At 41.1% G+C, this 25,142-nt stretch overlaps 2 pseudogenes; both read left to right on the top strand.

Annotated features, from left to right (window-relative positions):
• Positions 1-714: 714 nt before the first annotated feature.
• On the top strand, positions 715-10,555 carry LOC115637923 (annotated as a pseudogene).
• Positions 10,556-12,588: 2,033 nt separating this feature from the next.
• On the top strand, positions 12,589-13,560 carry LOC115637922 (annotated as a pseudogene).
• Positions 13,561-25,142: the final 11,582 nt, after the last annotated feature.

The following is a 25,142-nucleotide window of genomic DNA, read 5'->3' as shown; positions in this document are numbered from 1 at the left end:
AAGACACTTTGGTGATCTACGAAATCTCAGGGTCCGTATAGTGTGCCGATTAGAACATAGTGAAGTCAATGTGTTCCTGATGAATTTATGACAATAAGAAATTGTGTGTCCTTATTGGAGAAGGGGGAAAGGTGGGATGATTAAAGGCATTTGAAAGAGAATGAAATTTTAAAAGATTAGTGAAATCTATTCCTCTATCCACTGGTTAATTGGGCTACCTATCTATTAATCTATTTCTCTATCTATAGATCTATTTGTGTGTCATTCTATCCAACTGAGGGGCCTTTTACAGGTAGTTCTGATTTTTTCAACAGAAACTACACATTAGGGGGATGTTTCTTTTCCTTGAGATATTTTTTCTCATTTCGTGACCACAACTAGAATGAACACATACCAATTAACCCACATTGGCATCTATGGCAAATTTGCGCTAGGGAGAAGTGAAAAGAAGCCCTTATAGTTTTCAGGACAATTTTCACGTGGGGAAGTTAGGCACCGAGGTCCAGATAATTAAAAGTATTTAAGTTCCTAAAACCCCTAGAAATCAAGGCAAGTTATCCACTAAATTACCATTGATGATCTCAGCCCAACTCCCATGGAATGGCCATGGGAGTTGAAAGCCTGACTTTGATGTGTGCCTTTGAGCTTTTCTCCTTATTTTCTGCAGTGGGTCATTTCTTCACATGTTATCTGGGTATTTATTGTCTCCCACAGATGAATCATGCAGAAGAATCAGGAAGGGGGAACCTCACTACGGTGACTGAATTCATTCTACTAGGATTGTCCAACCACCATGACCTTCAGGTGCCTCTGTTCTCCATCTATCTGGTCATTTATACCATTACACTGATGGGGAACACCCGTATCATCCTCATCACCATGGACCCAGCCCTTCACACGCCCATGTATTTCTTTCTCCGGATCTTATCCTTCCTGGAGATCTGCTATACCTCAGTCACTGTCCCCAAGATGCCGGTGAACTTCCTCTCAGACAACAGGGGCATTTCCTACATGGGCTGTGTTGCCCAAATGTACTTCCTTCTCTTCCTTGGAATCTCTGAGTGCTTCCTTCTAGCCACAATGGCATATGACTTCTATGTGGCCATAGGCAACCTATTGAGGTACAGGCTCATCATGAACAGGAGGGTCTGCCTTTTCTTGACAGTTCTCTCTTGGTTCTGGTGTAATGTGGTGTCCCTAGTACAGAGAGCCTGGATTTTCACCTTGCCATTTTGTGGGTCCAATCAGATTAACTATTTCTTCTGTGATATTCCCCCATTGATTAAGCTTTCTTGTATTGACATCCCTCTGTATGCAGTTGTTTACAGCAGCTATACTAGTCATCTTCACTCCATTTTCTCTCATCGTTGTGTCCTACACCTTTATTATTTCCACCATCTTAAAGATGGCATCAGCTGAAGGAAGACACAAAGCCTTCTCCACGTGTTCCTCACACCTCATTGTGGTGACATTGTATTATGGGAGCTGTGGCCTGATCTATTTAAGACCTAAATCCATTCATTTACTAGACACTAACAAAGTGCTGGCTCTGATAAATACAACCATCACTCCGACCTTGAACCCCTTTATCTACAGCCTGAGGAACAAGGAGGTGAAAGAGGCTCTGAGGAGACTGCTGGGGGACAGGATGAAGAGAAAAAAATATTTTCTCATAGAAAGTAATTTGGGCACAGTTCTTGTTCTGATATCAGTAACTCAAATGTACAAATCTGGAGTAGTTCCCTTGAAGTCAGTAGCATTCATAGTTACAGTTGAACTACTGTCCAAAAACTGCAGAATGAAACACGTTTGTCAATTTTTTGTTTGAGTTTAAATTAGAAATTTTGGCTAAAGAATGTCATCAAAGTTTCAGAAATGGTTATCATATTTGTAGCTGTTTGAAACAAAAAGAGGAAAATCACAAAAAACGCATTTACATTTCACATGACAATGCATGGTTTATTTTCAACTCAGCTCAAAATTGCAATGAAAAATTCTATTTAAAAATCTTATTTTGGAAAACAGTGTTTATGTGCTGTATGCTAACCATTTTGAGAATGATTTTGAATAAAAGTTCATGTAAAATTGTTGAAAATGAATGTAAATAATAGATAATAAGGTAAAATACAAAGTTTCACTAAAAATGAAAAAAAACTGAGAACCTCTGAAGGTACCAAATGATGCTAATTTTTTTTTTGTTATTGTTGTAATTTTTTTCACTATTTCTACTAAACAGAGAGTAGAAAACCAAACAAGAAAAGGAGAGTCCCTTAGTTCCCAGGTGATATTCACAGAGTCTTCATAAAAGCATTGACAATTTCATTGCAAATACAATTTCCCCATCAAGACTTTTCTCAATGCCACTTTCACATCCTGGTTCTTCAGGGTGTAGCTCTATAAGGGTTCAGTGTGTCGCAAAACATGAACGACACCCTGTATTATCAAGGAAGAAGCTGGAGATGTGCCCAACATAGGTGATGCAGAACAGGAGGAAGATGGTCAAGTGAGATGTGTAGGGGGAAAAAGTTTCAGAATCCACTTCGTAGAGTATATCTCAGGAAGGTGGAGATGATGTACACATAGGACCGGACGATACACAAACATGTCAGCCCTATGAAGATCCTAATGGCAAACAAGATTATCTTCTAGAGGTAGGTGTAACTCCAGCTTCCTTGATTTCATTGACTACCGTGAAGAATAACATTGTTCAACGTAAATAAGGTTGGCAAAATCTTGACCTTCCTCTGTTTCTGTTCCAGTGATGCTCAATCAGCAAAGTGTGTATCCAGGCACTGAAGATAACAGAAACAGTTATTGTTGCAGAAGGAAGAGAACCTGAGACATAAGCCCTTGTATCAAAGGCCTGGTATGAGGCTGGAGGCCTGGGCTAAAGTAGAAGTCAAAGCTTTACTGAATAAAGCAAAGACAAGCTCTGAGCAAGAGGCAGGACCTGCTCACAGAATCTGCAAGAACAGGGCTGTTATTGTTGCAATACACATTACACATTCCTATGAAGTGCTAGGCACAGAGTACTCACACAAATACATCCCAATATCAAGTGGTACTAGAACATTCCAATATAGAGGATGGTATAAAAACATTCTCCAAGGATAACAGGAAAACATTGACCCTTCCTTAAAGATAAGGTCAGGATGACAGTAAACAATAGAGATGTTTTGTTTGAACCAACATGTACAAAGTAATGGGTGATAACTAGCCATGTCAAAGGGCAGTAACTATGCCAGAGGGGCAATATGAAACTTGTTTGTATCATGGTATAAAGATGTATCTCAGAGGCAGTATCATTGTCTGGCCTAGGGAGGAACAGAAAGGCCCACCATTCACTGAGCTGGTTCATTGTTATGGCCATACACGTGTTAGTGGTCTGGCAGAGTCTGCAGGATACTAGTACCATGCTTCATAGATAATAAAACTGGCTGGGTGCCTTCATCTCTTAACGGATCTTGTCGTCATTGGGCAGGTTGCTCAAGGTCTGCCATGCCAGCTGTCTGCACAGGACTAAGGCGGCACACAGAGAGAACACGCACATGCAGATAAACATCTATCAACATGTAACGACAATTGTATGAATCAAATACACCAAGGGATACAGGAAGTATGCAGTGAAACCTGATTTTTTTTCTTCCAAAAGAACAAGTGTCTTCTAAATGAGATTAAGGAGTGATCCACTGGGACTAGTCCACAAGAGATAGTTGCACGCGTTTTTGACTTCAGCTGTGAATTCAGACTGATTTGGGTAAACTAATATTGATACTTGTGGGTACTTTTATTTTGGTTTAAGCCAGACTTATTTCATTTTAGCCAAAGGCTTAATTTAAACTTAAATTCACAATTTTTAACCTGAAATAAGAGTTTCCATAGAGGCTTATGCACAAGTTTTAGGCAAGAAAATGATTGAAGTTCAACCAATGGAACTTTCTTGTGTCAACAAATCCATAGTTTGGAGCAATGTTCAGAGTATAAGCATAGAGTATTAGCAAAAGTGTTCACATTGGTCTACCTCTGTTCCCACCAAAGTTAGATTCCTGGTAAAGAAGATAACAAAGGTGAAACTGAAGCTGTGTGGAAATCTATAGCTTGTAGCTGCTCTCTTTAATCAGTGCCTTCCCTTCCCGAGCCACTAGGGCATAGCACTCAAACTCAGGATCTCTTACCTCCCAAATCTCATTGACCCTTCAGATAGGATGAGCAGAAGTAAGAGTAATTTTAAGAGAAATTACACCCAGATCAGAGCCCCTCATGGAACTCAACATTTCACATGAGAGCAGCACACACATGCCTAGTGCTTCCAGAATTCGAATCACAGCTGTAACGGAAAGGAATGTTCCACCTTTGCCATGGTGGGTGTCAACTGGTCCATAATTTGACAAAGATTTGCTTATGATGTTTGTTTTACTTTTCCATTTTAGCTAAGAACATTCTACAGTGTATCAATTGTGGCTCAGCTTCCAAAGGAGCTTGAGGCATTTAGGTGCTCAAATCCCATTGATGTTCAATGGCAATATGCTAATCACATACTTTTATTGCTTTAAACTATAAAAAGAGTGTGCATAAGAGATTTTATCCAACATTTTGCTCTCCTTTGCTAACTTTTCTCCAGTTGGAAAACAGTTAAAATATTCATATTTGTCCCTATCTTTCATTTAATAAGTTATGGTGGAGAACCCTCATATTTCAATCAATCGAAAGGCAAGGGAGTGAAATTCAGAAGCCCTGGTTACATTCCAGGTTCAGCCATAGACTCCCTGGGTGACCCTGGCTGCATCACTTATTCTTCCTTATTGTTCAGTGGTCATGAATAATAAGAGAAAGCAGCAAACTGAAGCACACTCCCCTACTATACCACCACCTGTTTCAAGCAATGTATCATCACAAACATACCTTGTTTTTCACCTATGTCTGGTAATAATATTGACTTCCCTCACAAGGGTGTGGTCAGCATAAAATCTGTTCATTATTCTGAAGGTGCTTATATTACAATGGTGAAGACCACAGAATTACCTAGATGTATAGGGGGACTATTACCCTGAGTTGGTAAATTGTGTGTGGAGCTTTAAGCATGAGTAGCCTCACTGAATTCAATGAGCCTTCAACTGATGCTTCAGTGGCATATTTTGAGCATGTGTTAAACTCCCATTGATTTTAAAGCAACTGCTTACAGATTTAAAGTGAGTTGTGTGCTAAAATGCTTTGCTATAATGAGGCCAAAGTTTGGTAAGAAGTGTTTGCAGGACCAGGGCACTGACCATTTTGAAAATAAGTCTGGATGCTTTGCTTTGCTTTGTTTTAAAGTACATTGTTGTTCAAAGATGAATCACTTTGGAAGAATTCTCTGGTCCAGGTTATACAGAAGCTCAGACTAAATGATCAGAACAGTCCCCGCTGGCCTTGGAATCCACAAATCTGTGACAATTACCTCCCTGGAGTAATGTTTCCCACTATGGGTAGTCACTACCAAGTAAATGGCATTCCACATAGCTTTTATACTTGAGTTCTCCATTGAAGGCCAGCTCTGAAGCCCTGTGAAGCCAACAGGTGTCTCTCACTGGATCACACTCATTGGTTCGCAATGCGAGGCCCTAATCTAGATTCACACCTGTGTCATTTAGACTACGTCTGCCCTTGGAGCTACAGGTGTGATTCCCAGCCCGTGGACACATATTTGTGCTAAGCTGTCATTGAGTTAGCATTCTAGAAATAGCAGTGTAGCTGTAGTAGCATGGGCAGTGGCAAGTGGCCGTGTGCTAGTCACCTCAAGTACAAAGCCACTCAGACCCCAAGGGAACATACTTCATTCAGCTAGACTGTGCTGACACCACTCCCCCAGCTTCTAGTGTAGCTGAAGCCTTGAGTAGAATTCAGCTTAGCTGACCGGAGCCTCATTGACACAGAGGCTGCTTTGTACCATTTTAGCAGTATGAAAAGGGCCTGAAAATGGACTTAAATGACATTGACATCCACCCCAAGGCTCTGTTACACTCACAAAGCCACATGAAGTCCATATAATGTGAATGAGAATCAACTCCAGAAACTCTCAAGCAAAAAAAAGACAAAAGTTTCCACTGAAAATCCTTTCACTGCAAACTTTTTCCACCAAATTAAAGAGACACAGTGGGAATACACAGGTGTAAATCCCCCAGTGAATGGGGCACAGTGGCTGCAGCATAATTCCACCCCAAAGGTCATATAAGGGGACTGAAATAGACCATAGATATCAGCACATTCATTCTGCAGAGAGCTGAGCAGAGAGAGCTGGAGGTAGGAGGAAATTATTTTGAATCTAGCTACATTCTGGTTGGCATTCACTATTGCATAGACTGAAAACATATCTGAGGGCATGTTGCTTTTGCTCCCATGACTTGAACTGTCTCTGTATAGAAACCTGGGGGATGTTCTCAAGTGGTGTCATTTCAAAGAAAGAAGTTTCACCTGCTGGGGATTGATCCCTTCAGTATTTATTTTTCTGGCTTTCCTACAGATATTTAAAACTGCAATTAAATAGGTGCCCATCTTTGGAAGTTCTTGACATTAGCCACCGCTAAGGCTCTGTATAGTAATGTAAAATCTTCCATCAGGTATACAGATTGGGAAATGATGTAATTAGACTGCAAGTTCTTTGGGGCAAGGGCTGTCTTTTTTAGTTCAGGCTTTGTCAGGAGCATAACATAATGGAGTCCTAGTCCATGCTCGGGGCTCCTAGGCATTAATGCATTTCAAATAAATAAATAAATAAAAACATGTTCCACAAGCAATGCAAACCAGAACATACAACTTGAGAAAATGAGACAGAGATAGTTCTGTATGGGCAGAATGTGGTAATTGCAAAGAGATATACCAGTACCTGATAATTAACTTTAAGCAACTAGGAGTTTGTATTAAATTTTATTACTTTTTTTGTAGAACAGAGTTTCTTAAACAGGGGTGGCCACTTCTTTCAGGAAAGCCCCTGGTGGGCCCGGCTGGTGCGTTTACCTGCCCCAACCACAGGTCCAGCCAATCGTGGCGCCCACTGGCCACAGATCACTACTCCGGGCCAATGGGAGCTACTGGAAGTGGTGCGGGCTGAGGGACTTACTGGCTGCCACTTCCAGAAACTCCCATTGTCCCGGAGTAGCAATCTGCAGTCATTGGGAGCCACGATTGGCCGGACCTGCGGAGGGAGCAGGTAAACACACTGGCCCAGCCCACCAGGGGCTTTCCCTACAGAAGTGGCAACCCTTGTTTGAGAAACCCTGCTCTATTTCTCTGTACACAGCAGTCACATTTCCTTACAATCCTGCAGTCACATACTCCAGGTCTTTGAAAAGTTCTTCATAGTTTAGATCTTTTAAGTCTTTTCCCAAATAAAAAACAATCAGATTTTTACCTCTCTTTGTACTCTCTCAGGTTTTCTATTACCCTTTCTTTAACATATTCCCCCAAAAAATCAAAATGTGCTTTGGCCCATATATTATTCAACCATAATCAATTCTATTTGAATTTGAATGATCAACAGTTATTTGGGAACATCTTTGATTCAATGATAAGAATGTCATTTTGAATTTCCATAGGAACAGTCATCTCAGAAACTCAAAGGGTACTATAAATACTAATGAAATTAGCCCCACAACTCTACTGAGGGATAAGTAAAAATCATCATCCCTTTTTATAGGTGGAGACACAAAGGCAAAAAGAAGTGAAGCAACATGTCCATCTTCTCTAACATTTTAGTATAAAGCCCGTAGGTGCATTAAAATTCCACCAGTCATACTGAAAGGGAAGTTTGGTTTTTTCAGGCTCTCAGTATTATTCTTTTGGATTCACTGAGAAGAAGGAAAATACTCATCGTGCAAATCAATGTAGCTCTATCTACTTCAAAGTAGCTTTTCTGTGTCCCCTGAGAGTCTATGCAGTGTGCCAATTAGAACATTGTGTAGTCAATCCATTTCTTACTATTACCAACAGGAGCAGTGCCAGGGTTTCTGGTGCCCTAGGCAGAATTCGGGGGAAAGGAAGGGGCGGCATATTGCGGGAGCTTCCAATTCTGCTCATGTTGCATGGCCGAAGAAGGACCCTCCGCTGAAATGCTGCAGGCGACAGTGGCAGTCATTCTGGAAAAGTCGACGGTAGCTCAATTGTCTGCCGCTGTTTTCCATGGCTCGTCGGCGGAGGGTCTTCTTCGGTGGCGCGACGGGAGTGGAACCCAAAGCTCCCTCACGCCCTGTGGGGAGCGAGCAAAATGCCGCCCCCGAATCCTAGCCCTTAGGTGATCGCCTAGGGTTGCCTAATGGAAGCACCGGCCCTGACTACCAACAATCAACCACTGTTCATACTTAATATAGCAGGAAAGAAGATGAGATGGTTAAAGGAATTTGAAAGAGGATAAAATCAAAATAGTTCAGTGAAATGTATCCATCTACCCATTAGTCTATTGGTCAATCTACCTATTGACTTATCTGGCTTTCTGTTGGTCTTCTTGTTTGTCTGTCTGATTTTCTATTGGTCTGTCTGTGAGTAATTCTGGCAATTCATTAGGCAATTGATCTTTGATTATCAGCAATTAAGTATGCCCAGTGGTCTGTGATGGGATGTTAGATGGGATGGGATCTGAGTTACTACAGAGAATTCTTTTCTGGGTGCTGGCTGGTGAGTCTTGCCCACATGCTCAGGGTTTAACTGATCACCATATTTCGGGTTGGGAAGAATTTTTCCTCCAGGGCAGATTGGCAGAGGCCCTGGAGGTTTTTCACCTTCCTCTGCAGCATGGGGCACGGGTCACTTGCTGGGGGATTCTCTGCAGCTTGAGGTCTTCAAACCAAAATTTGAGGACTTCAATAACTCAGACATCGGTTAGGGGTTTGTTATAGAAGTGGATGGGTGAGATTGTGTGGCTTGCATTGTGCAGAAGGTCAGACTAGATGATCATAATGGTCCCTTCTGACCTTAAAGTCTGTGAGTCTATGAGTCTGTCTGAAAGGCACATTCCAGGCAGTCCTGATTTTTTACACAGAAACAATGAACTTTGTGGAGGTGATTCTTTCCCTTGAGACATTTTCTCTCATTTTCAGGCCACATCTACAATACAGAAATGGCAGCCAACATAGACTGGGTTTTTGGAAGGAGCCTAAAGAAGATTTGCACTTGATGAAGTGAAGGAAGAATTTGCCTCAATGACTTTGGGGGAAAGTTTTCAAAAGTATTAGGGCTTCCCCTCATCCTCCCTTGGCTCTTGTCATGCAGACAGAAAGCAGAAGGCCAGAGTCCAAAGTGCAGGCAGTGAAGTTTACTGGGTTTGTCAAGCAAGCATAAGCCACAGGTCTGAACACCTGTAGAGCTTTTATTTGATCTTTTTCCCACCTCCTCCTTCTAAGCAGGCTTAATTATACCTCTAGTGCACACCCATGCTCCCACCCCTTACAACAGTGGTCCCCAATGCAGTGCCTGATTCTGTTGTCCCAAGAATGGAGGAAATGCCGCCTCGTAGCATGTGCTGCCCCAGGCACGTGCTTGCTGCACTGGTGCCTGGAGCTGGTCCTGTATGTGTGTTTTCTTCTGCTGCACTGATACTGCTGTTTTCTTGTGCTTTGCGATTTATTATTTTTTTAACATTTTGCCATGAAATGAGTGGTTCAAATAACAGACAATGTGCATATTATTTCAATGCAGGGTAGGAAGAATCTCATTGTTCTATTGAAAATAAAGGGAAATGTGTTTGCTTATTGTGTGGGGGTGCTGTTGCAGTGCCAAAAAAACATAATGTCGAACACCATTTCCAAACTAATTATGGTCTTTTGATATTAGCCAACCACTTAAATCTGAGTTGAGAAAGGTTTGATTTGAGTTGATTAATTTTCTTCTATCTGCCCAGCAATCTGTTTTCACTAGACAAGCGGTAAAGTCTAAATGTGCTACTATTGCTTCCTTTAAAATTGCTCATCTGTTCGCAAAGAAGAAAAAAAGCTTTCAAAATGGTGAATTGTTGAAGGAAGCATTTTTGACTGGTGCTGATTGCCTGTTTCAAGGATTTCCTAACAAGGGTGAGATTTTTTCGGCAATTCAAGACTTGCAGTTATCAGACAACACAGTTACGAGGAGGATACATGCAATTTCAAGAGACATACAAACTCAGCTAAAGGATGACTTGGAAATATGTGACTGGCTTTCATTGCAATTTGATGAGTTGACAGATATATCGGATACAGCACAGTTGGCAGTTATGGTGAGGATGATATTTAGTGACTTCACCATAAAAGAAGAGTTACTAAAAGTATTGCCTATGAAAGGGCAAACAAAGAGTGAGGCCATCTATAATTTATTCAAATCATACGCAACACCAATTAGTATGCCACTACACAAGCTGTCTGCGATCACCACTGATGGGGCACCAGCAATGATGGACAGCACCAACGGATTCATTGCACTCTGCAAGATGAATGAATCCTTTCCAAACTTTATGTCTTATCATTGCATTCTCCACCAAGAAGCTTTGTGCATCAAAGTTCTCTCTTTTCAACACATCATGAAAGTTGTTATTAAAATTATTAACTCTCTTTGAGCAAAACCTTTGCAACACCAACTTTTTAAGTCCCTGTTGGAAGATGTTGATGATAAACAATCTGATCTTATCTTGCACACAGAAGTACGATGGCTGAGCAAAGGTAACATCCTTGCAAGTTTTTTAAGCCTAATTGAAGAAACAGGGAGAAGACAAACATGTGGCTCAAATGATAGGTTCTGTAAAATCATTCAAAGCAAAACTGATCTTGTGGATGTCACATATGAAGATGAAGTCTCTCATCCATTTCCCAAGTATGAAGAAAATGGTATGTGATAGTGATTTTAACCCGTCACCATTTGTTATCCATATTCAAACAGTTCTGGAACAATTTGAAAGGAGATTTCAACAGTTCACCATCACTGAACCTTTCTTGTGAATCCTTTTACTTGCCAAATGGAGGTAACAGAAATGGCTACATCAATTGTGAGTCTCATTCAAGTAAGAACAGAAGATGCAGAACTGGAGATTTTGGACCTTCAAAATGATATTATTCTAAAATCCTGTGCAACAGATGAAAACTTTTGGAAACTAGTTAACCGAAAAAAGTTTCCTGTCTTAAAAAAAGTAGTATACAAAATAAAATCTTATTTCAGTTTCACTTATCTATGTGAAGTTCTGTTTTCAACAATGCACATCATAAAATCAAAATACAGATCTCAGCTTACAGATATCCATCTTGACAATTGCTTATGAACAGGAATATCATCCTACTCTCCCAACAAAGAAAAATTGGCTGAAGAAATGCAGTGCCAAAAATATCACTGACTCTATTAGAAAAAACACGTGACGTAATTATACCTATTTTCCACTAAGTGCTGATAAGCACGTATGATTAAATTGTGTTCACCTTTTTTTCATATTTGTTTGTTTGTTTATTGAAATCCAGATATCAGTAACAATACAAAGAATATTTTTAATTAACCATAACTAGCTATCTATGTTAAAGTAAGAATAATAAATATATTTGGACCAGCAGATCAACAATGTTTTACTTTTTTAAAATAAATATGAGGAAAACTGTTTATAATATTTATTTTGTAAAAACTACTTAATTTTTTCTTACAGGTAGATAAAAAAGAGAAAATTCACATGGTAAGGTGAAAGAGTAATTGCCAAATAATTTAATTAATACCTTTTACATGTAAAATTACCTTTTTAATCTTATGGATTCATATGTAATATCGTTTATCTTATGGATTCATTATGTAATATTAAATATGATGTTTTTCATATTATTTAATGTACAAATACAAAATAAGCCTTGAAAAATTGTTGGCGCCTGCCACGCTCTTCTGAAAACATGAATATGCTACTGGCCACAAAATGATTGGGGACAACTGCCTTACAATTTATGATCATGTTCTTTTTTGGAGGGTGGTGAGTTTGGAGGCTTCAGTACCATCTCTTTTTTATTTCATGGGAGGGGTAAAGAGTAAGGTTCTGTTTCAGCCAGGGTCACCGTTTCTTTGGCTTTTAGTGTTTCTTATATCTCTGCCCATCCACTTCACTCCTCCAAACCAGTCACTTGATCTTGTCTTGGGAAAGGAATTCTACATTTGTATATCAACCTCCCACCATGCCCAGCAACACTTTAACTCTGTTCCTTATATTTTCTTACTGGGCTGTAATACCAACTGGCTGGGCAGAAGCAACATATGGTGTCTTTGTTCTTTGCTCACACGTGGTAGTAAGACATGAACAATTGTGTTTTAAAGACCTCAAAATTCAAATGGCTAAACAAAACCTAAAAGTCTATCTCAAGCAAATATACAGACCTGAACGTTGTATTACCATCACCAAAAAAATGCACATGGGGCAGAAAAGAACCCAGGTACAGATCCTTAAAGATATTTAGATGCCTAACTCCCATAGAAATCAATGGAAGTAAGTCACTGAAATATCTTTGAGGACATAGGCCCCAACTCTCATAGAATGTCCATTGGAGAATGTGTGTCTTTGACTGTTTCTCTTTATTTCCCGCAGTAGGTCATTTCTTCACATGATATCTAGGTATTTATTGTCTCCCATTGATGAAATACATAAAGGAATCAAGAAGGGGGAACCTCACTATGGTGACTGAATTCATTCTACTGGGATTTTCCAACCACCATGACCTGCAGGTGCCCCTGTTCTCCATCTATCTGTTCATTTACATTATTACCCTGATGGGGAACATCCTCATCATCCTCATCACCATAGACACAGCTCTCCAAACCCCCATGTTTTTCTTTCTCCGAGTCTTATCCCTCCTGGAGATCTGCTACACCTCGGTCACCATCCCCAAGATGCTAGTGGACTTCCTTTCAGACAACAGGAGCATTTCCTATGTGGGCTGTGCTGCACAAATGTACTTCCTGCTCTTTCTTTGAATTTCTGAGTTCTTCCTTCTGGCTGCAATGGCGTACGACTGCTATGTGGCCATATGCAACCCATTGAGGTACAGGCTCATCATGAACAGGAGGGTCTGCCTTTCATTGGTAGTTCTCTCTTGGTTCAGTGGTAACATGGTATCCCTAGTACAGACAGCCTGGGTTTTCACCTTGCCGTTTTGTGGGTCCAATCAGATTAACTATTTCTTCTGTGACATTCTCTCATTGATTAAGCTTTCTTGCACTGACATCTCTTCATATGAAATGCAGTTGTTTACAGTTACTATGCTGGTCAACTTCACTCCATTTTCTCTCATCCTTGTGTCCTACATTATTATTATCTCCACCATCTTAAAGATGGCTTTGGCTGATGGTAGATACAAAGCTTCCTCTACCAGCTCCTCACACCTCATTGTGGTGACACTGTATTACGGGAGCAGTGGCCTCATCTATTTAAGACCTAAGTCCATTAACTCACCGGACAGCAACAAAGTGCTGGCTCTGATGTATACAACCATCACCCCCATCTTGAACCCTATAGTCTACAGCCTGAGGAACAATGAGGTGAAAGGGGCTGTGCAGAGATTGTTGTGGGATAGGCTGAAAGGAAAAATATTTTCTCAAATAAAATAATTGGGATACAGGTCTTGTTCTGAGATCAGTTATCCAACTGTACAAATCTTGAGCAGTTACTTTGATGTGAATGCCATTCACTGCTACAGTTGATGTAGTGTCCAAAAACTGCAAAATGAAATGCACAAAAATGTTGAAAACATTTTGTCAATTTTCAGGGGGGGTTAAAATAGAAATTTTGGCCAGAAAAAGGCATCAAAGTTTCAGAAATGTTGGTCATAGATACTGCTGCTTGAAACACACATTAAAATCACAAAAACTCATCTACATTTAATGTGAATACGGATGGATTTCTTTTCATCTTAAATCAAAAATGCAATGAAATATGTTGTTGAAAAAGCTAATTTTAGAAAACATTATACATTGTTCATCTGCTGCAAGCTAACCATTTTGAGAATGATTTTGAACAAAATTTCATGAAATTGTAGAAAATGAGCATGAATAATACATTATAACGTACAATAGAAAATTTCACAAAAATAGGTCCATTTGAAGTTACCAAATGAAAGTCAGGAATGGTGTTTCCATTAAGCAACCCTAAGCAGTTGCCTAGGGCTCCAGGATTGGGGGGGGGGCGGCATTTTGCACGCTCCCCACAGGGTGCACGGGAGCTTGCGGTTCTGCTCCCGTCGTGCTGCCGAAGAAGGACCTTCTGCTGATGTTTCGGCAGCAGCTCAATGACTGCCGCTGTCGCCTACAGCATTTCGGAGGAGGGTCCTTCTTCATCAGCGCGACAGAAGCAGAACCAGAAGCTCCCGCGCGCCCCGTGGGGAGAGCGCAAAATGCCTCCACCAATTCTGCCTAGGGCGCCAGAAACCCTGGTGCCGCTCCTGATAAAAGTAACTTCATTTGTTTTGTAATTTTTTCGTCATTTCTAGTAAACACAGAGCAGAAAATGAAATGAAAAAAAGGAGAGTTTTTTAGCACCAAAAAAATATTCACAAGCCCATCAGAAAAACATTTTCAATTTCATTGCAGATATAATTTCCCCATCAAGACTTTTCTTGGTGTCATTTTCACATCCTGTTCTTCAGGGTGTAGCTCAACGGCTTCAGCATGAAAGGTGACTGTGTTGCAAAGCACAGACAACACCCTGTCATTATTCAGCGAGTAGCTGGAGATGGGCCCAACTTGGGTGTCACAGAATAGGAGGAGGAGGGTCAAGTGAGACATACAGATGGAAAAAATTTCAGAGTCCACTTCGTAGAGCATATCTCAGGATGGTGGAAATGAGGTACACATAGGAGAGGACTATACATAGAAATGTTACTCACCCTATGAAGATCTTGAAAACAAAGAAGTTGATATTCTTAAGGTAGGTTACTCCATGCAAGAAACTTACTTGATTTCATTGGGCAACCATGGACAGTACTGTATATAAATAATATAGACAGAATCAGGACTTTTCTCTGAATTCTGGTGGTGCTCAATTAGTGAAGTGTGTACCAAGGCATTACAAACAACACACACAGTTACTGTATGAATCGAATAAAACCAGGGACATGGGGAGAATAGTGAGGAAACTTATTTCTTCACTTCCAAAAGCACAAGTCTCTTCTAAATGAGAGTAATGAGCCCTCCTTTGGGACTAGAGCACAGAAACCAAACATAAATTCTAAAATGTAGCAGAGAATGTACACAGGCTGAGGATCGATCCTGAGTAATTTTCTTGCTTTCCTGAAGAAATAAAAAACTGCAGTTACATAGGTGCCTCTCTTTGGAAATGACATTAGCCATCCCTAGGACTCCATTTAATAATGTAAAATCTTCCCACAGCCACACCTCATGTCTACATGTCTAACTACAGTTCTTATATTGTCTGGCTGTCAATATGTATGGTGACATACTCCAAGTCTCTGGAAGTTTCTTCATACTTTAGATTGTTTAATTCCCTTTCCCCACAACAATATTCATATTTTCCTCTCTCCTTCTTTACTATCTCCAGTTTTCTATGAGCCTTTATTTAAAAAAAAAAAAGCAATCAATTTTAGCTCTTGTCCATATATAATGAAAAAATAATCAATTCATTTTTACTTGAATTATCAACAGTTATTTAGGAATGTCTTTCATTCAATAATAAGAATATACATTTGCATATCCATACCACCCGCTACTTGAGGATCTCAATATGGTCTATACACGAGTTAAGATCTGAGGCTAAAATACAGAAAGAGCAAGTTAAAAATTGCTTACACAAGTAAGAGGTCTTCAAGTGAGCAGAGACTGATGAAATACATGCTAGAATACTCAAGGAACTGACTGAGGAGATATCTGAGCCATTAGTGATTATCTTTGAAAAGTCATAGAAGATGGGAGAGATCCCATAAGACTGGAAGAGGGCAAATATAGTGCCCATCTATAAACAGAGGAGTAAGGAAAACCTGGCGAACTACAAATCATCAGCTTAACTTCAGTACTTGCAAAGATAAAGAAGCAAATAATCCAGCAATCAATCTTCAAACACCTGGAAGATGATAAACTACTGTCACTACCAAGAATAAATCATGTCAAACTAAATGACAGAGTAACAAGGCTTGTGGATGTGGGGAAGCAGTAAGTGTGGTATGTCCTGACTTTAGCAAAGCTTTTGATACTCTCTCACATGACCTTCTCATAAACAAATTAGGGAAATACAACCTAAATGGAGCTACTATGAGGTGGATGCATAACTGTTTGGAAAACCATTCCCAAAGAATAGTTATCAGTAGTTGAGATCGTGCTGGAAGAGCATAATGAGAACGGGCCTGCAGGGATCAGTACTGGGTCCAGTTTTGTTCAATATCTTCATCAATGATTTAGATAATGGCAAAGAAAGTACACTGATAAAAATTGTGGATGATACCAAGCTGGGAGGGGTTGCAAGTGCTTTGGAGGTAGGATGAAAATTCAAAATGATTTGGACAAACTGAAGAAATGGTCTGAAGTAAACAGGATGAAATTCAGTAAGGACAAATGCAAAGTACTCCACTAAGGAAGGAACAATCAGTTGCACACGTACAAACTGGGAAATGACTGCCTAGGAAGGAGTACTGCAGAAAGGGATCTGGGGGTCATAGTGGATCACAACATAAATATGAGTCAACAGTGTAATAGTGTTACAAAACAAACTAACATCATTCTGGGATTAGCAGATATATTGTAAGCAAGTCACAAGAAGCAGCTTTTCCACTCTACTCTGGGCTGATAAGGCAGAGTACTGTGTCCAGGTCTGGGTGCCATATTTCAGTAAGGATGTGGACAAATGGGAGAAAGTCAAGAGGAGAGCAACAAAAATGATTAAAGGTCTAGAAAATATGACCTATGAGGGAAGATTGAAATCACATTAAATATTTCCTCTGTGATATTCCCCTGTTGATTAAGCTTTGTTGCATTGACACATCTCAGTATGAAATGCAGTTGTTTACTGCTATTATATTGGTTATCTTGACTCCATTTTCTCTCATCCTTGTGTCCTACACTGTAGCAGGGTGAACACCCATTCCAGCCCTGGAGGGGTTGGAAAAGCCCTGCAGAAGGCTGGGGCTGGGCAAGGGAGTAAAACCCTGGCTAATTGGGGGAAGTGGCTGCAGCTGGGGCCACTCCCCAAACTAGGCAACTGGGCCTTATAAGAAGGCCAGGAAAGCCAGAGAGAGGAGTCTCACTCTGACTTGAAAGGGAGACAGGCCTGGCTGCTGGGGAACTCACCCAGGGGACCTACAGGAAGGCAGGGCTGGGGGAAGGCTGTAGGAGCTGGAAAGCCCTAGGTCAGTAACTTCTCAGGCTGCAGGGCCTAGTTCTAGGCCTTCTAGATGTTGGACTTCCAGAGAGGCAGCTGGAGGGTGGGTAAAGGCAGCCAGTCCAAACTCCCTGTTGCCTGTGATGATTGGCTGATAGACTGCAGTCTGCCCCAGGGAGTGGGGGCTAAACAGAGACTGGCAGTAGCCATGACTGAGGTGACATGGGGATACAGGTGGGGGGTGCCCCTGGGGTGGGGAAACCCAGAGAAAGACTGTGGGGTACTGCAGGTGGGGAAACCCAGAGAAAGACTGTGGCGTACTGCAGGAGGCAGAACCCTGAGATAAGGGCACTGGGGTCCTGGAAGGGACATGGGGGGCCAATGGCAAGCAGATCACCGGCCTGCAGAGGGTGCTCCAGGGTCTAAGAGCTAATTTCCAAGGACATCCAGCAGGAGGCACTGTAGGGGTGAGTCTTCACTGTGCTACATACACCTTTATCATCTCCACCATCTTAAAGATGGCATTGACTGAAGGCAGACACAAAGCCTGCTTCATCTGCTCCTCACATCTCATTGTGGTGACATTGTATTACAAGAGTGGCAGCCTTATCTATTTAGGACCCAAGTTCATTGACTCACCAGAAAGCAACAAAGTGCTCGCTCTCATATACACAACCATCACCCCCACCTTGAACCCCTTTATGTATTGCCTGAGGAACAAGGAAGTGAAAGGGGCTTTGAGGAGACTGTAGGGGGACAGGATGAAGAGAAAAATATTTTCTCACAGAAAGTAATTTGAGCACAGATCTTGTTCTGATATCAGTTACACAACCATGCAAATTTGGAGTAGTTCCATTGACAACAATGGCGTTCAATATTACGGTAGAACTAGTGTCCAAAAACTGCAAAATGAAACATGCCAAAATGTTGTTAATATTTTGTCAATTTTGGGGGGGCTTGAAATTAAACATTTTGGACAAAAAAGTCACCAAAGTTTCAGAAATGATGCTAATCTCTGTAGCTGCTTGAAACAGAAGAATTACAAAAACTCATCCACAATTCAGATTAATATGCATAGATTTTTTTTTCATCTCAGCTCAAATTTACAATGAAAAATGTTGAAAAATTTGATTTTGGAAAATAATGTTGATGTTCTATATGTAAAATCATTGTATGTTAGACGATATGTGCACGACTGTCCTCTAATTACGTGTATTTATTATAAATGACTTGCCTAGATCTGGGAAAGAGATATGAACAGCATTAGGCTGCACTGGCATGAAGGAAGGGGCTGAATCATGACAAGGATGTTGAATGTGGAGTAACACACTGATTGTCTCAGACACAGCGTATAAAACTCTCAATAAAATAATAAGACTGGTAGCAGCAGAGCAGGTGAAAATGATGTCTGGTCACCAGGGTAAAAGTAAGTCAAGACACTTACTGGTACGGGGCCAGGGTGGCTCTGGCCCCCAGAAGGGGCAGGGCCTAAGGCAGAAGGGTGGGGCCAGGGGTCAGCCACCTGGGGCCCCTGTGTTGACTTAAAGGGCCCAGGGCTCCAGATGCTGTTGTTGTGGCAGTGGCAGCAGCGGCCGTAAACCCAGACCCTTTTAAATGGCTGGCCCCAGGGCAGCTGCTCCCTCTGCCCCCATCCCACTACGCCTGTCAGGGGGAGGGGCAGGGACCTTAAAGCACTGCCATAGAAAAGGACGGTGCTTAAAGTGTTGTCATGGCAGCACTTTAATTTCCCTGCCCCTTTTGCCTCCCCTGTAGGCGGCCCTACTGGTAAGGACCCTACCAGCAGGGCCACCTACAGAGGAGCAAAAGGGGAAGGGACAATAAGGTGCTGCTGTGACAGTGCTTTAATGTAGGCTAGGTATGGGCCAGCACAGTTCTTACCGGTGTGCCGTACTGCCCCCTACTGGTACACTTTCACACCTGCTGGTCACCAAGGCCCAGATCCACAAAGGGACTTAGCGTCTCAAGATGAGATTTAGGCAGCTTTAGGCACCACTGCAATCCACAAACACCTATTCTGCTGCCACTAAACTCTATAGGCACCTAAACTAACTAAGGGCCAGATTTTTAAAGTATTTAGGTGTCTACTGGGATTTTCAAAAGCATCTTAAAACCCACTGAAATCCATACCTTTAAAAATCTGGCCCTAGGCACCTACATTTGTACTGTCAACATTTCCTTACTGCCTAAATTTCTGCCTCTAGGCATGGAATGCCCATTTGACACCAAAGCTGCAGTGTGATCAAAAACCTGTGAAGATTGGTGTCCCTAGCCTGTCTCACCTGAGGAACCTTATCCACTAGGCAGGTTCTGCATGAATATAATGGGCCGAGGGTGACATGGGATAAAATGAAGTAATAGAAGTCTCTTCCATTATAAAATTTAGCCTAGCAGTTAAAGAACCACTTGGGCTGTCAGACACCCAAATACAATTCCCCTCTTGGGTCAATCAGGAGAAGGAATCTTCCAGCTCTGAAGTGACTGCCTTGACTACTGGGGTACAGAGTCATTTTCATTTGCTATGAGGCCCAATGCATGTTTAATTGCTTGTACAAAGTGGAACGGATTCAACAGGAGAGACTGGAAGAGCACTGTATCAGGATTTCCTTTAATTAGGCTTGGTAAAATTCAATTTTTATTTTTTTATAATTTTGATGCATAATATTGATGTTTGTTTATAACAGGGTTTCTCAAACTGGGGTCGCCACTTGTGTAGAGAAAGCCCCTGGCGGGCCAGGTCGGTGTGTTTACTTGCCCCATCTGTAGGTCCAGCCGATCGCAGCTCCCACTGGCTGTGGATCACTGCTCCAGGCCTATGGGAGCCATGATTGGCCGGATCTGCAGACGGGGCAGGTAAACAAATTGTCCCGGCCCACCAGGGGCTTTCACTACACCAGCAGCAACCCCTGTTTGAGAAACTCTGGTTTATAAGCATTTTTCTATTTTTATCAGTTTATATTATCACAGTTGTGCAACATCATAGGATTTAAGTATTTTTTCTGATTATCAGTTTAAATGTTCATAGTTGTGGGAAATAATGGGAGGACAAAGACAAGAGTGTGATCATTATTTTAATGACAAGAGACATTAATTGCAAAAAGTTAAAGCTCTATAATCACTAAAACAGAAACTGAAATCACATGACAAAATATACAAGGTAGGAATCCTTCAATTAAATTCTAATAAGTTCCCAAGCAGTATTCGTCTTACTTTGCCTATCCATAAATTTCTATTCTTTTCAAAGGAAATATTTTTGCTGTTTCGTGTGTGTAGGGTGAAATTGATGTTTACCATCATTTACCAATAAAAATCTCACCCTTCAAACCTACCCTTAAGTCACTGGTTACAGCATGTAGCCAAAACATCGAAAACTCATCTTTGAATCCCTTCTTCTTCTCAGGCAGAGAGGGGAACTAATCTGAGGGCATCTCCCATATTTTTGGTGAGTGCCCTGAACAGTGGGCTAAAGCTTATAAGAGAAGTTGCCTCCTCTCTGTGACATTTTGTGTGCAGTCAGGCTTGCTCTAAGAATGCCTACTGGATGAAGTACAGCACATGTTGGGCCCATGGATCTTGAAAGGCGCCTTGTGAGGAAATTGACCATTGTAGCAGTGGAGATATGTCTCCAAGTTTTGCATCTGGTGTTATGGCAGGGGCTAGTGCTGCTTTGTTTTGGTGGATCCTGGTGGGGAGCTTATGAGATGAGCTTGGTGATGTTGAGGGGCCGTTTTGAAGGCCAAAAGAAGGAGTTTGGGAAAGATTTCTTTCAGGATGTGGCCCCCAGTGAGTATGCATTGTAATTTTTTAAATTATACTTACATTCATAAATCTGCTAGACAACAAGAAACATGTTTTTAATAAAGACACTGGATTTCTGGCTCATTATAACCATCTGTAACTCACTAACCCCACTTTGCCCAATTATTGTAGAAGTGTTAACTGCCTACCTCACCTTCAGTGATTTTTGTAGCATGTATTAATGCCTTATCTATTTCACCCTTGTATTTAGCTGTGATTCTCTGAGTACCTTTCTCCGACCTGAAGAAAAGCTCCATGTAAGCACAAAAGCTTGTCTCTCTCACCAGCAGAAGTTGGTCTACTAAAAAATATCACCTCACCCAACTTGTGTCTTTAATATCCTGAGACAAACTTGGCTACAACAACACTGCAAACAAGGTATACCTCATGTAGACCATCTGAACTGTGGAGAAATTCATCGCTACTTAAATCCCTAAAATCACTTCCCATCTTGCAGTGCAGCTCATTTCACTCACATTACCCCAGGAAGATCCAGGGTCCATCCAGACTATATCTTATGAGTCATCCTATACCTGGCGCCACAGTCCATACTTCTAAACTTGCCCTTTCTCACACTTAGGGTCTTACTATAGGTAATAGAACAGCTCTAATAATTAAGGATGCCCACATGAGCTGTGGTTTGCTACACTGCATCGCATGATGAGCTCCCTTTCTACATATTTGATTGCAACTTACAATAAATGCCTACCACATAGTTGGTGATTGGTTATAGAAGTCATAGTCTTACTTAGAGCTTTTCTCAGGGCCTCCTTGACCTCTTTGTTTCTCAAGCTGTAGATGAGGGGATTGGCCTGGGGAGTCAGCCCAGTGTAGAAGACAGAGAGCACTTTGTTCAGGTCTCGAAGGGCAGTGGTGTCTGGGAGCATGTACACAATGATTAGGGTCCCATAGAAAATTGTGACCATGATGAGGTGAGAGGAGCAGGTAGAAAAAGCCTTTTGCCTCCCCGTTTTGAAAGGGATTCTCAGGATGGTGCTGATGATACACATGTAAGATGTCAGCGTTAAGAGAAATGGAAGAAGAATCATTATGAAGGAGAGAAGGAAGATCACAAGAACTATCTTGCTGGTGTCACTGCAGGACAATTTGAGCAATGCGATGTAATCACAAAAGAAATGGTCAGTTTCTTTGGGCCCACAGAAAATCATTTGTGACATCCAGCCTGCTATGTTGGTACTGACTGTGAAACCACTTAGCCAAGACCCAGCTGCTAGCTGGAGGAAAAACTGATCATTCATAAGGGCTGAATAATGCAGGGGTTTGCATATGGCTAAATACCGATCATAAGACATCACTGCTAGGAGACAACATTCTGTAGCTACCAGACAAGCAAAGGAATGCAATTGTACAATACAGCCCCCAACAGAAATGGTTCTGTCCCCAGCCAGGAGACTGGCCAGCACCCTGGGCAGAATGTTTGAGGTGTAGCATGTCTCCAAGCAGGACAAGTTCTCCAGGAAGAAGTACATGGGGGTGTGGAGGTGCTGATCAGCCACAACTAGCACAACAATGAGGATGTTCCCAGCCACGGTCACAATGTAGATCACTAGGAACAGCAAGAAGAGAAGAATCTGTAGTTCGAGGAGATTCCCAAATCCCAGGAGGATGAATTCTGTGACGCCTGTTTGATTTCCCCATTCAGTATCTTCCATGAGTTGTATCTACAGAAAATAACTCCCAATAATAATTAAGTGAATTCTGTCACTGTTTGATTTCCCCTTACTCCGTTTCCCATGACCAGTCCCTAAAAGATAGTTAAACAAAACCTTTGCAATGTTATTAGATGAAGTTAGAAATTTAATACAGAGTCAATAATTTAAGCCTATAAAGATTATAATTTAAACTCCGATTTTCCCGGTGATTACTAATGTTATTTTTGACCTGATACTCCAGACAGTGAACATTCGTTTCTTCATATCTCTGATGCTTGAGGCATCTGATATCAGCTTGAAAGTAACTTGACATTTCATTAGCCACAAACCTTGTTAATACAACCAATGCAATCTCCATTTCTTCCAACTTGAACTCTGGTCTTTTTTGTGGGCTAGAACCCACTTCATCAGATATGATGAATGCCTGAGAGCTTAGGCCCAAATGCATTTGTTAGTTTCTAAGTTGACACAAGGACTCCTCATTTTTTTTTATGATACAGACTAACACGGCCACCACTAAAACATGTTCTCTATCAGTAGAATTTCAATAACTTTCAAGAGCTACACAGATTTAAACCAGATGGGGATCTGACCCATTGACTGCAGTAGCATTGAATATCTGGCCCAGTGCATTCAAAAAATGAGACAGTCAAGATTTAAACCATTCTTTACAGTGGAAGATACCTCTCTCACATCTACTTAGTCTTCTTCTATAAGATTTACTGACTTTCCAATTCCTCATTCAGCCTACAAGTAAAATATATATAATAGTATAGCTGTGAAGCTAACAAAAGTATAAAAGTCCCTATCATCCTTCTTAAAGGTCAAGTTACGTATGTTTGAATCCCTCTCTTCTAGCTGAATACTTCTGAATTTCTAAAGAGTTTTCTAAGAGCACTCACCTAGGATATATGGGATCATGGATATAGAGGCTGGCTTCTTCCTCACAGTGTTCTCAGATCTGTTAATCTGGATGGTATATTCTACCTTGTAGTTTTTTAAAGAATGCACAAAAGACTTTCTCGATTCAATATCTATCTGGGATAAATTATCTTTTCTGTGAGAGAATGAGATCTCCCTGGGCATTTCTGCTGCTGGGAATTTTAGACAGGTGGGAAGGGACCATTTATGAGAAACCCATCAAAGAATGTATAAACAACAAGTTTAATGATGGAGAACATCTAACCTCAAAGGAAAATCATGCAGACAGTAAAACTCTTGACTTCAGTCTCTTCACAAATTTGATGAGATACACACCATTGTCCTGTCTATGCAATTTACCTGTTCCCCATCAACAAAGTTTCTGAGCACCCCAGAATATTAAAAGTATTTATCCTTTGAGCTGCTGTGAGATGTAGAGAAGAGTATTATCCTCAATTTAAACACAGAGAATTCAAGTAGAAAGAGAAAAGGGGTAGATTTACAAAGGTATTAGGCACTCACAGATGGACATAGGTATCTCAGAGGATTTACAAAAGTGTGTAAGTGAGTTAGGTGCCTAAGTCACATTGACTTCCAATGAGTGTTATGGGACAAATATTTAAAGATATTTGGGCATCTACTGATGCAAATAAGAATCTAGTGGGATTTTCAAAAGGCCGAGGCACTTAATATGCAGTGAATCCCAAACCCTTTGCTGCCCTAGAGTATAGCCACCCCTTCCCCATGTGCCACCCACTGTTGTCGGGGAGGGATAGCTTAGCAATTTAATTATTGGCCTGCTAAACCCAGGGTTGTGAGCTCAGTGAGGATGGAGAAACAGTAACAGGAAACTTGGAAATGGCAGAGATGCTTACTGACTTCTTTGTTTCGTCTTGACCAAGAAGTCTGAAGGAATATCTAACATAGTGGATAAGGGAGAAGCAGTGGACATGGTATACCTAGACTTTAGTTAGGCATTTGATACGGTCTCGCATGATATTCTTATCGATAAACTAGGCAAATACAATTTAGATGGGACTACTATAAGGTGGATGCATAACTGGCTGGATAACCGTACTCAGAGAGTAGTTATTAATGGTTCCCTATCCTGCTGGAAAGATATAACAAGTGGGGTTCAGCAGGGGTCTGTTTTGGGACTGGCTTTGTTCAATATCTTCATCAACTGCTTAGATGTGGCATAGAAAGTACGCTTATTAAGTTTGCAGATGTTACCAAACTGGGAGGGATTGCAACTGCTTTGGAGGACAGGGTCATAATTCAAAATGATCTGGACAAATTGGAGAAATGGTCTGAGGTAAACAGGATGAAGTTTAATAAAGACAAATGCAGAGTGCTCCACTTAGGAAGGAACAATCAGTTTCACACATACAGAATGGGAAGAGATTGTCTAGGAAGGAGTACGGCAGAAAGGGATCTAGGGGTTATAGTGGACCACA

Source organism: Gopherus evgoodei, chromosome 21, assembly GCF_007399415.2.
Source record: "Gopherus evgoodei ecotype Sinaloan lineage chromosome 21, rGopEvg1_v1.p, whole genome shotgun sequence".
Lineage (NCBI taxonomy): Eukaryota > Metazoa > Chordata > Testudines > Testudinidae > Gopherus > Gopherus evgoodei.
The sequence above is the reverse complement of the archived record's forward strand: the minus strand, read 5'-3'. Positions and strand labels throughout refer to the sequence as shown.